The sequence below is a fragment of the Lissotriton vulgaris genome, chromosome 9 (genome assembly GCF_964263255.1).
Source record: "Lissotriton vulgaris chromosome 9, aLisVul1.2, whole genome shotgun sequence".
In the NCBI taxonomy this organism is placed as follows: domain Eukaryota; kingdom Metazoa; phylum Chordata; class Amphibia; order Caudata; family Salamandridae; genus Lissotriton; species Lissotriton vulgaris.
The window spans coordinates 1,155,198,742-1,155,212,632 of NC_141697.1; positions in this window are offsets into that span (position 1 = coordinate 1,155,198,742).

The following is a 13,891-nucleotide window of genomic DNA, read 5'->3' on the forward strand; positions in this document are numbered from 1 at the left end:
TCCAGTCGCTGCGCGTGAGGGCTCTAAGTGTGGGGGGTCGAACGCCCAGTAGGAGTGTGCAAACCTCTTCAGGGAGGGGGAAACCCAACACCTTCTTAATGTGACTGAGGACCTCCTTCCAAAAGACAGCTAGGGTAGGGCAGGACCACCAGATGTGTACGAAGTCACCAGTCGCAGTGCCACACCTCCAGCACAGCGGCGAGGAAGTGGGGAACATTTTGCTGAGTCGCAGGGGGGTGTAGTACCATTGCGTCAGCATCTTGTACGCGTTTTCCCTTTGCGGGATGCTGCGGTAGGTTTTGGGGATGTCGTTCCAGAGCCGAGTCCATTGAGAGGGTGTGATGTCAGTGCCTGTCGCCGATTGCCACTGCTTCTGATAGGGGTGCACAGGTGGGGCGGTGGGGTGTTGCAAGATGTTGTAGATCTGGGAGAGGAGCCGTTTCAGACCCCCGAGGGATCGTGCCAACTTCTCAAATGGGGTATATGCCCTAGTAGCAGCCTGGTACATGTCGTCTCCCGAGGTCCAGTGGCGCAGCTGCGCATACTGTAAGTGGGCGGTGAGAGGGAGCCTGAATTCCTCCTTGCAATCCAGCCATGATTTAGGCGACCCGCCAAGAAAAAGGTCTCCTGCAACTCTGCAGTCGCCTTGCGTCCAGTTCTCAAAAGCTCGGATCCGGGCAGCTGGGGGGAAGTGCGGGTTACCTGCAATGGGAGTGTGTGGAGAGGGAAATGTGGTGAGACCCTTGGCCACTGCCACCCTGTCCCACACTTCAAGAACCGTCCTCGTGGGGACTGCAAGATATGCACTTCTGGAACGTGCCACCCGCGGTAACCAAGGCAGGTCCCATATGGTGCGCCCCGTGACCGATCGGTCCATGTGGAGCCAGTGCTTGTCGCTTTCGCGTGCACCCCATTCGATCACGAACCGGAGGTGTGCCGCCCAATAGTAGTGGAGGAGATTCGGGCAGGCAAGGCCGCCCCTGTCTCTCGGTTCCATAAGGACTTTCTGCGAGAACCGGGGTCTTTTGCCCCCCCATATGAAGGCCGTGAGGTCGCGCTGGAGGTTTCTGATGCAGTGAATCGGGATCGGGGTGGGGAGGCACTGGAAAACATACAGAATGCGGGGGAGGATGGACATCTTGACCGCGTTGAGCCGCCCCAGCCAGGAAATCATCAAGGGTTTCCACTTTCGCAGATCAGCCAGAACTTCCTTGCGGCAAGAGGCCCAATTCCTCGAGGACCACGAGTCAAGATGGGGCGTGAGGTCCAGGCCCAGGTATTGAATATGGCTGTCCGCCCAGCGATAGGGCGTGACCCCCTGCAGGGAAGAGATCTCCTCGTCGGGGACGGTGAGGTTGAGCGCCCAAGACTTGGTGTGGTTGATTTTGAGGCCGGACGCCTGCTCAAACAGGGAAAGGGCTTCGTGCACCGCTGGGAAGGAGACCCGAGGGTTTGTAAGAGTAAGAATCAGGTCGTCAGCGAATAGCGCTACCTTATTAGTGCACCCTCCGTGGGAGATACCATGAATATCAGGGGTACGCCTAATCAGTTCCGCCAGCGGCTCAACCGCAAGGGCGAACAGGAGCGGCGACAGCGGGCATCCCTGCCTCGTGCCCCTGTGGACCGAAAGCGGCGATGTCAATTGGCCATTGACCCGAATTCGGGCTTGCGGTCCTAGGTAGGGGGCCATGCACCTGGATATCATGATAGGGCCAAGACCTAGTTTCTTGAGGACCGCCCGCAGGAAGGTCCAGTCGATCCGGTCGAAGGCTTTTTCTGCGTCCAGCGAGAGGAGGCAAGCCGGTATTTTCCAATGGTGCGCCTTTCCCACCAAGTGCGCCAGCCTGCGGACATTGTCGGCTCCCTGGCGGTCCCGAATAAATCCCACCTGGTCCGGGTTCACCAGGCCCGGCATGTGTGGGTCAAGACGTTTGGCCAGAACCTTGGTGTAAATCTTGAGATCAGTGTTAAGGAGGGCGATGGGGCGGTAGGAGGCACATTGGTCCGGGTCCTTCCCAGGCTTGGGAATCAGGGCTATTTCCGCCAGGCCCATGTCGGGGGAGGGGCCGACGGTGTCAGAAAAGGAGCTGTATAGTCGCAACAGATGCGGGCGGAGCTGGGTCAAGAACAGGCGATAGAAGGCCAATGGCAGGCCATCCGGCCCCGGGGTTTTCCCCACGGGGAGATCCTTAACAGCCTCCGTTATTTCCTCCTCCTGGAAGGGGCTCTCCAGCGAGGCCGCACATGCCGGGGACAGGGTAGACCCCCCGTAGTCCGCGAGGACGGCCTCCCGGGCCTCCGCAGAGGTGGGCTCCTCGGTATATAGGGAGGAGTAGTAAGCAACAAAGGCGGCCTGCTTGGCCTTCTCAGTGGTGGCGCAAGTGCCGTCCTGCTGCTTGATATTGGCGATGTGGGCCCTAGCGGTACGTGCCCGTAGCCTGCCGGCCAGTAGTCGGCCAACCTTGTCCCCTCCCTCGTAATACCGTTGCTTGAGCGCTAGCAGGGAGTGCTCCGCCTTGTTGGTGCGCAGGGTGCGGAGTTGCCCCCGAAGATTAGCGAGAGTTCTCTTTGACGCCCGCGAGGGAGAGGCCCGGTCCCGGGCCTCCGCAAGTTTGATCTCGCTAGCCAAGTCGGTTTCCAACTTGGACGCTTCTTTCCTCCGTGCCGCCGCCAGGGAGGTGATGTGGCCCCGAATGGTGGCCTTGAAGGCGTCCCAGACCGTGTGAAACGGCAGATCAGGGGTGTCGTTAACGGCGAAATACGAGTCTATGGCGTCACGGATGCTGGCGACGTCGTCCGGGTCCCGAAGGATCCTCGGGGGGAGCGTCCACCGGCGTTCACGAGTGGCGTGGGCCAGGGGGTCCTGTAGCAGGAGCTCCACGTGAGCATGGTCCGACAGGGAGATGTCGGAGATAGCAGCAGCTAAAGAGTCTCGGGCCACCTCAAGGGAGGTGAAAAGATAGTCGATTCGGGAGTACGTCCTATGGGAATGCGAGTAGAAGGAGTAGTCCCGGGCCCCCGGGTTGTGGTAGCGCCACACATCCACAAGCCCCAGGTCCCGAAGCTGTGTTCTAAGAGTAGAAGACATTGCCCCCGCTCCATTAAAGGGGGCTCCCGCCCGATCTAGCTCGGGGTCCCAGACGAGATTGAAGTCGCCGCCCAGGATCACATTATTGTCGCCCGATGGGAACTGTTCCCGCAGAAGTGTCTGGAGGTATTTGTCCTGCGACTGGTTGGGAGCATATACACACCCAAGAGTGAACTGCGCACGGCCCATCTGTACCGTGGCTCGGAGGAAGCGGCCGTCAGCACTTTTGAAAGGCTTCACGGAACCCCGCCTAATGCCAGCCCTGCAGAGGATTGCCACCCCCGCTGTCTTGGTGTCAGAGCATGCCCAGAACTGTGTAGGGTATCTAGGGTGGGCCATGCGTTTGGTGTCTCCCCTGAGAAGGTGCGTCTCCTGGAGGAGGATAATGTCAGGGGCGTGGTGTAGGAGGTAGCGCCATACCTGCTGTCGCTTGTTGGGGGAGTTGAGCCCTTTGACGTTGAGGGAGAGGACCTTCAAGGGTGTAGGGATGGTCGCCGTCATAGCACTAAGGGGGAGTGGAGTCGCGCAGAACCCAGTGTAGTAGGCCCTCCCGCAGACAATACAGCGGCAGCCACTTCTCGCCTCCAGCGTGTCAGCCCCCGCAGAACCCACCCCTCCACCCCACCGCAGGCGCGAGGAAAACGTGAGAGGAAAGGGCAGTATAAGAGCGAAGTAGGAAGAGAAAGGCGAGAAAAGAGAAAAAAGGCGCAAAGAAGAGATTGAACCAGAACAGGCCAACAGGGCCAGCATACAGTGTCCCAGGTACCGAACATCCTCTACCCGAGGGTTTGGATGAAGCCAGGAATGTCACTTCCTACAGGACAAAGGGAGGGAGCGGAGATCCGGGCAAGGAAAGTAGAATCAAATCGTCTCAGAGCCCATCCACCCCGCTGCCTAGGGGTAGTCCGGGGGTGTGTCAGGCTGCGGGGCCACATGGTCCGATCAGGCGCCAGTGGGGCGCTGGGGCTCCGCGGTGAAGTCCGTGACCTGAAGGAGGCAAAGGGTATCATCCTTTCCACGGACAGTGGGAGTAGATCACCATGGAGCAGGAAGACACGCTGAAGTGCCTAGTGGGCGAGCGTGTGCACAGGGTAGCTGGAGTCACAGTGGCAACGTTCAGTGGTCATCCGGAGTCGAGGGGCGATCCCCACCCTCAGATCCAGAAGCAGCGGGCTGGGAGGCTCGCTCCTCGCGGTCGCCCTCGAGGGAGCGGATGTGGGCAATGATGTCCTGCTTGGTCTGCGAGGTAGAGAGCGCGTCCACCGGGGTGGACCGCCGATGTCTGCGCACAGTGGACCATTCAGAGCGTGGAGGGGCCTTCTCCGAGTGGGGAGGACGTGTCGGACTGTGTTCTGTTGACTCCGGCATGTCTAGCAGTTGTGCCGCCTCTCGGTAGGACCTGAGTGTCCTGCGCTTGCCCTCCCACCTGAAGATGAGTGCAAAGGGATGTCCCCACTGGTAAGAGATGTTGAGGGACCGGAGCTTCTCTGTGATCGGGCGGAAGACTCGCCGTCTGTGGAGTGTGGTGGGGGCCAGGTCCTGGAAGATCTGGATCTTGTGGCCTTCGTACCGCAGGTCCGGGTTATCCCTAGCCGCCTTCAAGATGGCCTCCTTCTCGGTAAAGTAGTGGAGCCTGGTGACGATGTCGGGCAGGAGACCCGCTTTTCCTCCCGCTCCGAAGACACGGTGTGCGCGATCTAGGCGCGGTGGGGGGGCGTCCTCTTCGCCCCCCACACCGCCTGCAAGAGTAGGGCCACATAGGCCATGGTATTAGTCCCCTCTTCTCCGAGTGGCACACCCCGTATGCGGAGGTTGTTGCGGCGTCCCCTGTTTTCCAAGTCTTCCTGTTTGATCTGGAGCTGGATATGCTGGTCCTCGAGGGTCGCCACTCTCCGCCAGATTTGCTCTAGGTCCTCAGTGCGGGAGTCGACCGTTCTTTCCAGGCCGTCGACTCGGTCGCCGAGGTCGGTGACTTCCTTGCGCATTTCTTTGACGCAGGTGTGGACCTCCGTCCTGAGGGACCCAATCTCGGTCTTCAGATCAGCCATAAAGGAGGTCATGAAGGCCTGCGTCACCGGTGGAGAGTCGGTTGGCAGTGGGGGCTTCCCCCCTGACGATGATGAGGGTCCTCCGGAGGGCGATGGCGAGCCCGCCTTACCCCACATAGAGGCTACTGACGCCCCTCTGGTCGTCGTGGGTGTGGGGTCCGGTTTATTCCCCTTGCCGCGGGTCATGGTCCACGTGGGCCGCACTCAGAGAGAAGGATAGAAGAAGTCCAGGCCGTGGAGCTAGGGTGGGTAGCGCACCCGAGAAGATAAGGCAGCGCGGAGGCAGGGGAGGCGGTGGATAGGTGAGGACTGTAGGTGGGCCACAGCAGGCCGGGCCTGGGGTCCGCAGGTGGAGGGCCACTCGCAATCCCGTGGCGTGGCGCAGTCCCCCGGTGCCGCCCAGAGCAGGGCCTCCTCCCAGCGTAGCGCAGCGTCCAGCCGGTCCCACCGCAGCAGGCAAGGTGTGTCCAGGGGGTCCCGGCCTCCCAGCAGTGAGGAGCCCAGTGTCAGGGGGTAACAGGCGGCAAAGGCCCTTGGGGTCTCCGGGTGCTCACGGCAGGGTCACCCCGTCCGAGGTCCGCCAGGCGTGGCAGGGCCGGGTTGCGGCGGTGAGGCGGCCAGGGGTCGTTTTCTGCAAGGCTGGGGCCCACCGAGGCTCAGGGATCGCCAGTGCACAGCGGCTCAACAGCGCACCAGGCCGCAGTCCATGTGTCCAGGGCGGCTGGAGGCGCTCAGGTTGGGACTGTCGGCGTGCGGGGGCCAAAAGGGGGGAAGTGGCGGGAAAACCAACCGCCGGGCCCCGCAAGCGCCGGGCCCCTCCGGGAGATAGCAGGTGGGAGGGGGGGGCAGCGCGCTGCAGCTCACCGTCTGGGCCCAGCGACGGGCGATGGAGTCCCAACCAGGGCTCGCGTGCACGGGGGTCGCTGGCAATCCCGCAGATCCGGGCCTGGTTTTCCCGCCGAGGCCGGGGACTCAAGTAGATGCGGCGTCCGGGCCGCCGCTGTGTCACTCGCCGGTGGCAGCCCGACTCCAGCAGCTCCGGCGCGGTTCCGCCGGCGACAGGGTGGGTCCGCTGGTCCCGCACGGCCGAAGGTGAGGCCAGGGGTGCTCCGGCGTCTCCTCCGGGCCGCAGTGCCGGTCCTCTCCCCAGGAGCTCGTCGCGACTCCCCAACAGCGGACCCAGGGCAAGATGGCGGTCAGCGACCGTTGGCGGGGATCCCGAAGGCTGGCGGTGCGGCCGCTGGAACTGTCACAGCCGCGCCTCGTCGTCAAGGAGGGGCACCAGCAGGATCAGCGATGTGTAGGGGCCCCCAGGAGTGATTACCCCCCGAAAACTACGCTGAAGCAGGCTATGTAGAGCAGCGGGGCGACGGAGCTCAAGTGAGACACGTCCGCTCACATCGCCGTCTCAGCCACGCCCCCCTGTTAAGTTTTTTAAGGAGCCGAGATGAAAACACTCTCTGCTTTTTGCATAGAAGAAGGTTTGTCCAAGGTTCGCTTCGCCTTTCTGGTTTTGTTAGAGATATTATATTTTTTGTTGGTGCATTTCCACAACAAAGCATGTTGGCACGAGCAGCAAGTGTAAAACACATACATGTCAGCTACACATATCTCCACTTAGATATTCTGAGGCAGGCAATAAACATTTATTTGGAAAATACAAATAACAAATGAAATATTTCCAACAAAACAAGAGAAAAACTTCAGCAGTGAAGAGTTCTATAGTCGATTTCTTTAAACCAGGCACAAAAACGCGGCACGAGGGTCACCAAAACAACAACTTCACACGCCAGCCTTGATGGAGGAATTTCTCTCACGCCCTCCCACCAGCGCGTGTAATCCCACGCACTTCAGCACGCCGAGGGGGCTCTTGTCACAGAGCTTCAGGTAATCCCTCCAGATGCACTGCGCAGTCGAGTGTGAGTGTGCCTCGCCCCTTGAGCCTCCCGCCCCGGCTTTGTAAACGCACCCCCCCCACCTACCTCATCCACTGCTCCTCTGCTTCTCACCGCTCCGCAGATCCTCCTGTTGCTGGTGAACTCCGCTCCTCCCCTCACGCATACGTCCCGGCCGGCGCTACTTGCAAGGGACTACTTTATTTTTATTTGTAAATATTTTAAACAACGTTTTATTTTTATTTTTATGTAGCCTATGTCCTTCTGCTTGCCTTGAGGTTTTCTAAGATGTCTTGGGTGTTCAGATTGGTGGTGTAGTTTTCGAGTTTACCTGGCTCAAAGGTGCAAGTTCTCTCTTTATAATAGTAGTATAGATATATATATATATATATATATATATATATATATATATTCACTTAAAAAACCATAGGTTTCACACCAGTTATAGTTATCTGGAAATTTTACTCGCATAAAACCATTGAAATTCCCACGTTATAGTTAGTTGGACTCACTATAACTTGCGCGTGCAATGCACTGCTGATGACGTCACATATTACATCACTCATGACATGGTCAGTGACATCACTCATGACATCACTGATGACACCATCCAGTGAATGTGTGTCTTTCTGAAAAACAAATATTAGTGAGTAATGTTTAAATATTTAAATATATGTATTAGTGTTTCACTTTGTGTATAAGTGGCTGCATGGGTTGGTGAGTAACTACATGTGTATGTATATGAGTTATTAGATGTTTTTTTAGTATCAGTATGAGTGTCTGTATTGTTTAGTGTGGGTATTACTTACAACATTGATGCATGAGTGACTGACTCTCTGTTTGTATGTATTTTGAAGACTGCATTTGTGCAGGACTGTATGGTTGAATAGTGTGTATATGTGTATGTTAGTGAGTGAATGACTGTCTCACTAGTGTCTTTATCAGTAACTACATGTGTTTTAATCTAGAATATGTGAATATTGATGCATATAAGTGAGTATATGTGAGAGTAAGAGATTGTAAGAGTTCCTGTTTAAATAAGTTTATGTTTCTATAAGTGATTTTTTAAGAGAATAAATATGTGTACATTTCCATAGAAGTAAGGTGGTAGTGTGTGTACAGCTCTATATACAAATAAATGGATGTTCAATAGTTTAGTTGCATGTGTGAGTATGTGTGTGAGTAACTTATGGATGACTGTCGGTGTGTAACAGGATGTATATGTGTATCACTACATATGATGAGTGAGTATACGTATGAGTGATTATATAGAACTGTTGGTGAATGAGTGGATGTGTATATAGATGGTGGAATTACTGAATTGGTTGTTGTAACTGATATGGGTATGTCCATTTGTTTGAAAATTTAAGTTTCTATTTTTGAATATGTGTTTCAAGAGTTACATTACAGTGAAAGGAGGTCCGTCACTCTGTCACAAGGATGGTGTCATCAGTGATGTCATGAGTGATGTCACTGACCATGTCATGAGTGATGTAATATGTGACGTCATCAGCAGTGCATTGCAAGCGCAAGTTATAGTGAGTCCAACTAACTATAACGTGGGAATTTCAATGGTTTTATGCGAGTAAAATTTCGAGATAAATATAACTGGTGTGAAACCTATGGTTTTTTCAGTGAATTTCATAGGTTTTTTAAATGCTAATTCCTAACTATAACTGGTGTGAAACCTATGGTTTTTTCAGTGAATTTCAATGGTTTTTTAATAGCAAATCTCCTTAGGTATGAAAAGTAATATTTTTTATAACGAATTTTATATTGTATAATTATGTAATATTATTTTTTATATTTTTACTTTTTTATTTTTTTGCCCGGAGCGCTCCCGGGGCGTGTACAGGGGAGCTCCCCGGTCAGCGCAATTTCCCAGCGCGCCACGGGGCGCGTACCGGGGAGCGTCCCGTTAGCGCTATTGCCGCGAACGAAAACAACATTGTGACGTTTCGCGCAGTCGCGTGATGCGTCATATGACGAACTGCGTAAGCGCACCCGTCTCGACGCGCTTACGCCGCGCGCCCCGGGGCGCGTAGCGTAAGCGTGTCAGGTCATGTGATCTGAAAATAACACTTTTCATTGGTGCAGATCAGTTTTGGTTTCCAAATGATGAAAGCCTGGGTCATGTGACTTGAAAATAACACTTTTCATTGGTCCAGAACAGTTTTGTTTTCCAAATGATGAAAGCCCCCACCTTTTTTCCTTATTCTGACTTTGTCTTTTGACTGAGGAAGACCTTTTTGGAGTTCTATCTCTACTCTTTACTAGTTTGAAATGGCTACATTAGCAGCAGCAGCTGGAGGATCTGCCCCACCACCACCACCACCACCATCTAAAAGACCACCAGAAGATTACATTGGTGGTCAAGAGGATGAGGAGGAAAATGATGAAGAGGAGGAACAGAAAAGGGAATTCCTGCCTGAAAATAAACAGCCCTACCAACCAAAAGAGCACTTTATTTGGGAGTTCTACAAAATCCCAAGGGGTTTTAAAACAGTCAACGCTGCAAAGGTGACTTGTTTAATTTGTGGTGCTGAGTTGTCCAGGGGGAACCCTAACAAAAAGTATTCCTTCGGGAATCATACAATGATTCGCCACATGATGCGTTTGCATCCAAACAATTATTCGAATGCAGAGTTAAGGGACCTCTGCAGTAAGCTACCCCCATCAACGTCTATACCCTCAACATCAAAACAACCCACTCCATCGGGTCCGGGGGCAAGAGACACATTGGCTACTATTCAACCTAAGTTTGCCGATTACAAAATCGTGTGCAAATATTGTAACAAGACACTTTGCTATGGTGAGCAAAGTATCGAACTTATCATGGTTGCTGGGGATAACCATAAGTGTCCAAGAAAACCCTAAATGTTCCTGATTTTTTTTTTGCTCCAGTTGAGCCATTTACAATTCCCTGTTTTTTGTTTCTCCCCATAAAAAATACAAAAAAAATATAAAAGTGTTCGAAAGGCCAAAAAAAGTAAAAAAATGTCCCAAAAAACAATAAAAAAATATAAAACAAGAAAAAGAATAAAAAAACAGTTCTTTTTAGAACTTCCTCCAATTTATAAAAAAATGCTACATTTTATGAAAACTCTGTCATTCTTTTTTCCCTATGGTACGCTCCCCGGTACGCTCCCCGGTGCGCGTACCAGGCGCTCCCTCCGCGCAAATCGAAAAAAAAAATCTTTTTTTTTGCCCCGCGGGGCCATTTTATGGCCCCCCACATCAAACCTAGGGGGTCAGGGGGGCTCTACTCTGCCCCCTTATGGTCATTTCCCCCTTTGTTTTTGCCACCTCTTGTGTCTCGATTTTACCGAGACACAAGATGGCGGCCTCTCCGGACTGTTTGGAATGTTTACAGACACCCGAGAGCCAATCAGCTTTCCGTGCGCAAGTCGCGTGGCGCGCCCGGTGCCCTCCCGGTGCGCTCCCCGGTGCGCGTACCGGGGCGTGCTTATAGATATATATATATATTTTTTTGAACCTAAATTACTCAAAATCCACTGTAGCTACCAGTCCCTACAATTTTGCCAAGTTTGGTGAAAATCCATTCAGCCGTTCGGGCTAAAAGTGAGGCCAACCGCCCTATGGAAATTAACATGGGGAAAACACGTTTTGGGACCCCCCTTTTATCTCGGCCCCCGCTTGACGAATCCCCCCCACATTTTCACGGAAGGAGCGGAGCGGAGCGGGCCACGAACTTTGAGAAATTCGCAAAGATTCGTCCATCGGCGCCAAAGTTATTCCCAATAGAATGTTGCGGATTTCCTATGGAAAGTAGATCCTAACTATAACTTCCTACTGGCAACCGCCAGTAGGTAATATATATATATATTTATATACTGGTGGCCGCCAGTAGGTAGTTATAGTTGGGACCTATTATCCATAGGAAATCCGCAACATTCTATTTGGAATAACTTTGTCGCCGGTTGACGAATCTTCCTGAAATTTTCAAAACTGGTGGGGCGCTCCGAGCCGCTTCTATCCTGCAGTCTCGGGGTCATTCGTGAAGCGGGGGCCGAGAAAAAAGGGGGTCCGAAAGCGTGTTTTCCCCATTCAATTTCCCATAGAAACCGTTCACCGCGACTACAGCTCGATGAACGGAATTACACCAAATTTGGCAAAGAGGTAGTCCTTGGTTCAGACTCATGCCCTTTGCCTAAATGGTGTAAATCCATTCAGTAGTTCCTGAGAAAATCACAATTAAAAGTACAAATATGTCTATGGCCGCGCAGGATCAGCGCACCCTGCAGAGCTCGAGCTGTATGCTAATTGGCTGTCAACACTCCAAACCAGGAAGTGTTGGCAGCCATCTTGTGCCTCGGGTGAACCGAGGCACAAGAAACCTAAATAAAAAACATGCAAAATGCGAAAAGGGCGCAGGATAGAAGCACGCTGACCCCCTAGGCCTATTCAGGGGGTCCCACAGGGACTCCCACACAGCCCCCTTCCTAATATATATATATTTTAAACGGGATCGTGCTGGAACAAATGCCTCCTGAATACTGGGGGGCCCGGGGGGCCAACTAGCCCACCAGGAACCTCCAGTATGCGCCAGAGGGCTACGTTGCAGAGAGGTGTTCTGAGGCCACGCCCCTTTTCACACCTCTCTGCAACGCAGCTCCGTGGCGCTTACTTGAGGTGCCTGGTGGGCTAGTTGGCCCCCAGGGGACCTCAGGATTCAAGGGGACTTAATCTCCCAACTTAAAATGCACCACGGGACCGTTTCCACAGTGGTGAAGGTAGGGGGCGGGGCCTGAGGTCATATGTGTGCAAACACGCCCTGTGGCGCTTTTAAATTGGGGAATTAATTCCTCTTCAATCCTAGCCCAACTGGTGCTTCCAGTAAGCCCCACTGTGCTGTGTTGCAGAGAGGTGGCTCAGGCCGTGCCCCTTTTTACACCCCTCTGCAACGCAGCTCTGTAGTGCTTACTGGAGGTACCTAATGGGCTACTTGGACCCCAGGGACCCTCAGGATTCAAGGGGATTTATTCTCCCAAATTAAAATGGAAACAGGGCGCGTTTACACAGTGGTGAAGGGAGGGGATGGTGTAGGAAAGTGGCTCTATATATATTGGACCAAAGTAAAATCAGCCGAACTACGAATTCCGATTTACTTACCTGTTATCAGGAGAGAACCAAGTGCTGCATCTTTTAACCCAGCACTGACTCTGAAAAGTAATTCAAACCTACTTACCAGTAACTTGTACTTCCTTCCATAGGAATCCATTTTCTGGTTTTCACCAGAAAAGTTTCTAAGTGTCGATTTTCACAAACTACAAATATTCCTTAAAAATCGCCTGTATGACTTAAACGCATTCTTTCAACTGTTTAGAGGAGATGCACCAGTGCTTGACCCAGGATCCACCACTGAGTAAGAAAAAGTAACAAATAACACTACTTACCTGCTAAGTGAATTTCCTCCCATAGGATAACATTGGTGATTCTAGGTGAAAAAGTTTCTGTCAACTTTTAAAATACAATAATATTCCTTAAAAATCACTACTGTAACCAAAACTCAACTGTTTACCGGAGATGTCTCAGGACTGAATCTAGGATCGAGTCCTGTGGTTAGAAAAGTAATCCATAAAGTAACTAATTGCATTTAACTAGAAATCCCCATTGAGCTCAATGTTGCATTGTGTTTGAAATTGTGTTGCCCATTGCAACACCTGTAAATACTGTACTTAAAAGTCTATTGCCTATTTGCAAAGCATTTATTCTAAATAATTTCATTCTGCGAAATTATATTTTGTAATGTAATGTATAATGTAATTGTATGTAATGTAATAAATAAAATGAATTTCGTAGCGCAGGCTGAATCGCAAAATTCGATGCAGCCAGCGCTACGAATTTCATTTTGTTAATTAAATTGTTTACGTACCTCCAATTATCCATATTCCGGTGTTTAGCATCCCCCTCCCTACCCCTCCCTCGCCCCGCCTTTCAGCCCTACCGCAACTCCCTCCACAGACCGTGGCTGTTGGCAGCTCAGGTAACTTTTCCTTTTTATTAATAAACTCCCTCCCCCATGCTTCCCCATCCGCCCCCCGCCCTACCATTTTTTGCTTGTGGGGCCACCACTGACTCTGAATGCTCCTAGCAGGGTACAGGCCATCCTTAAATTACCATCCCAGGTTGGTTGATGTAAAAGAGATCCTCATGAATTGAGAGATCCATTCATTACCCATATGATGACCCAAACATATCAACAATTAGATGTTAGTCAAATCCAGACTTCTGGGTTTCATCCTCAGAAGGTTGGTTTGGTGGAATGATACATTCAAAGCAATAACACCCTTTCTGAAAAAATTCATACAGTGGGCTGGGAAACTCCAGTTGGTGTTGTACGCTATCCACTGCCATGTATTGGACTTACGATGGTACTACCCACTTGAGTTCTTACCTTTTGGGCATCAGTCCTATATTCTGATGGACATGGTTTGAAAACACTAGGGCAGCTAGATGGGGGTACATAACTATTTGAGCAGACTTTACTTTTTGAAGAATGTCTAAATTCATTATGGTCCCAGGTAGACAAACATACATCGTAGGCTACTCAATCACAAAATGGACTTAGAAGGGCATAGGAAATCAATATTCGGAAGGGGCTTGTTTCCAAATAGCTTTTTTGGTATGTATCATTGTTTTACAACAGAAGTCCGGTGACAAAACCTTGACATGTTACTGATTCCCAATATAAGGGGGTAAGTTATCCACAAAAGAGAAGTGTCCCCTGTCCCCTTTGAACTATTGCCCCTTTGTGAATGTAGATAAAAAGTCTGTTGGGGTTTAGGGAGTTGTCTAGAAGATGAAAACTTTTAGTGGATTTTTCTTTTTGCATGCAT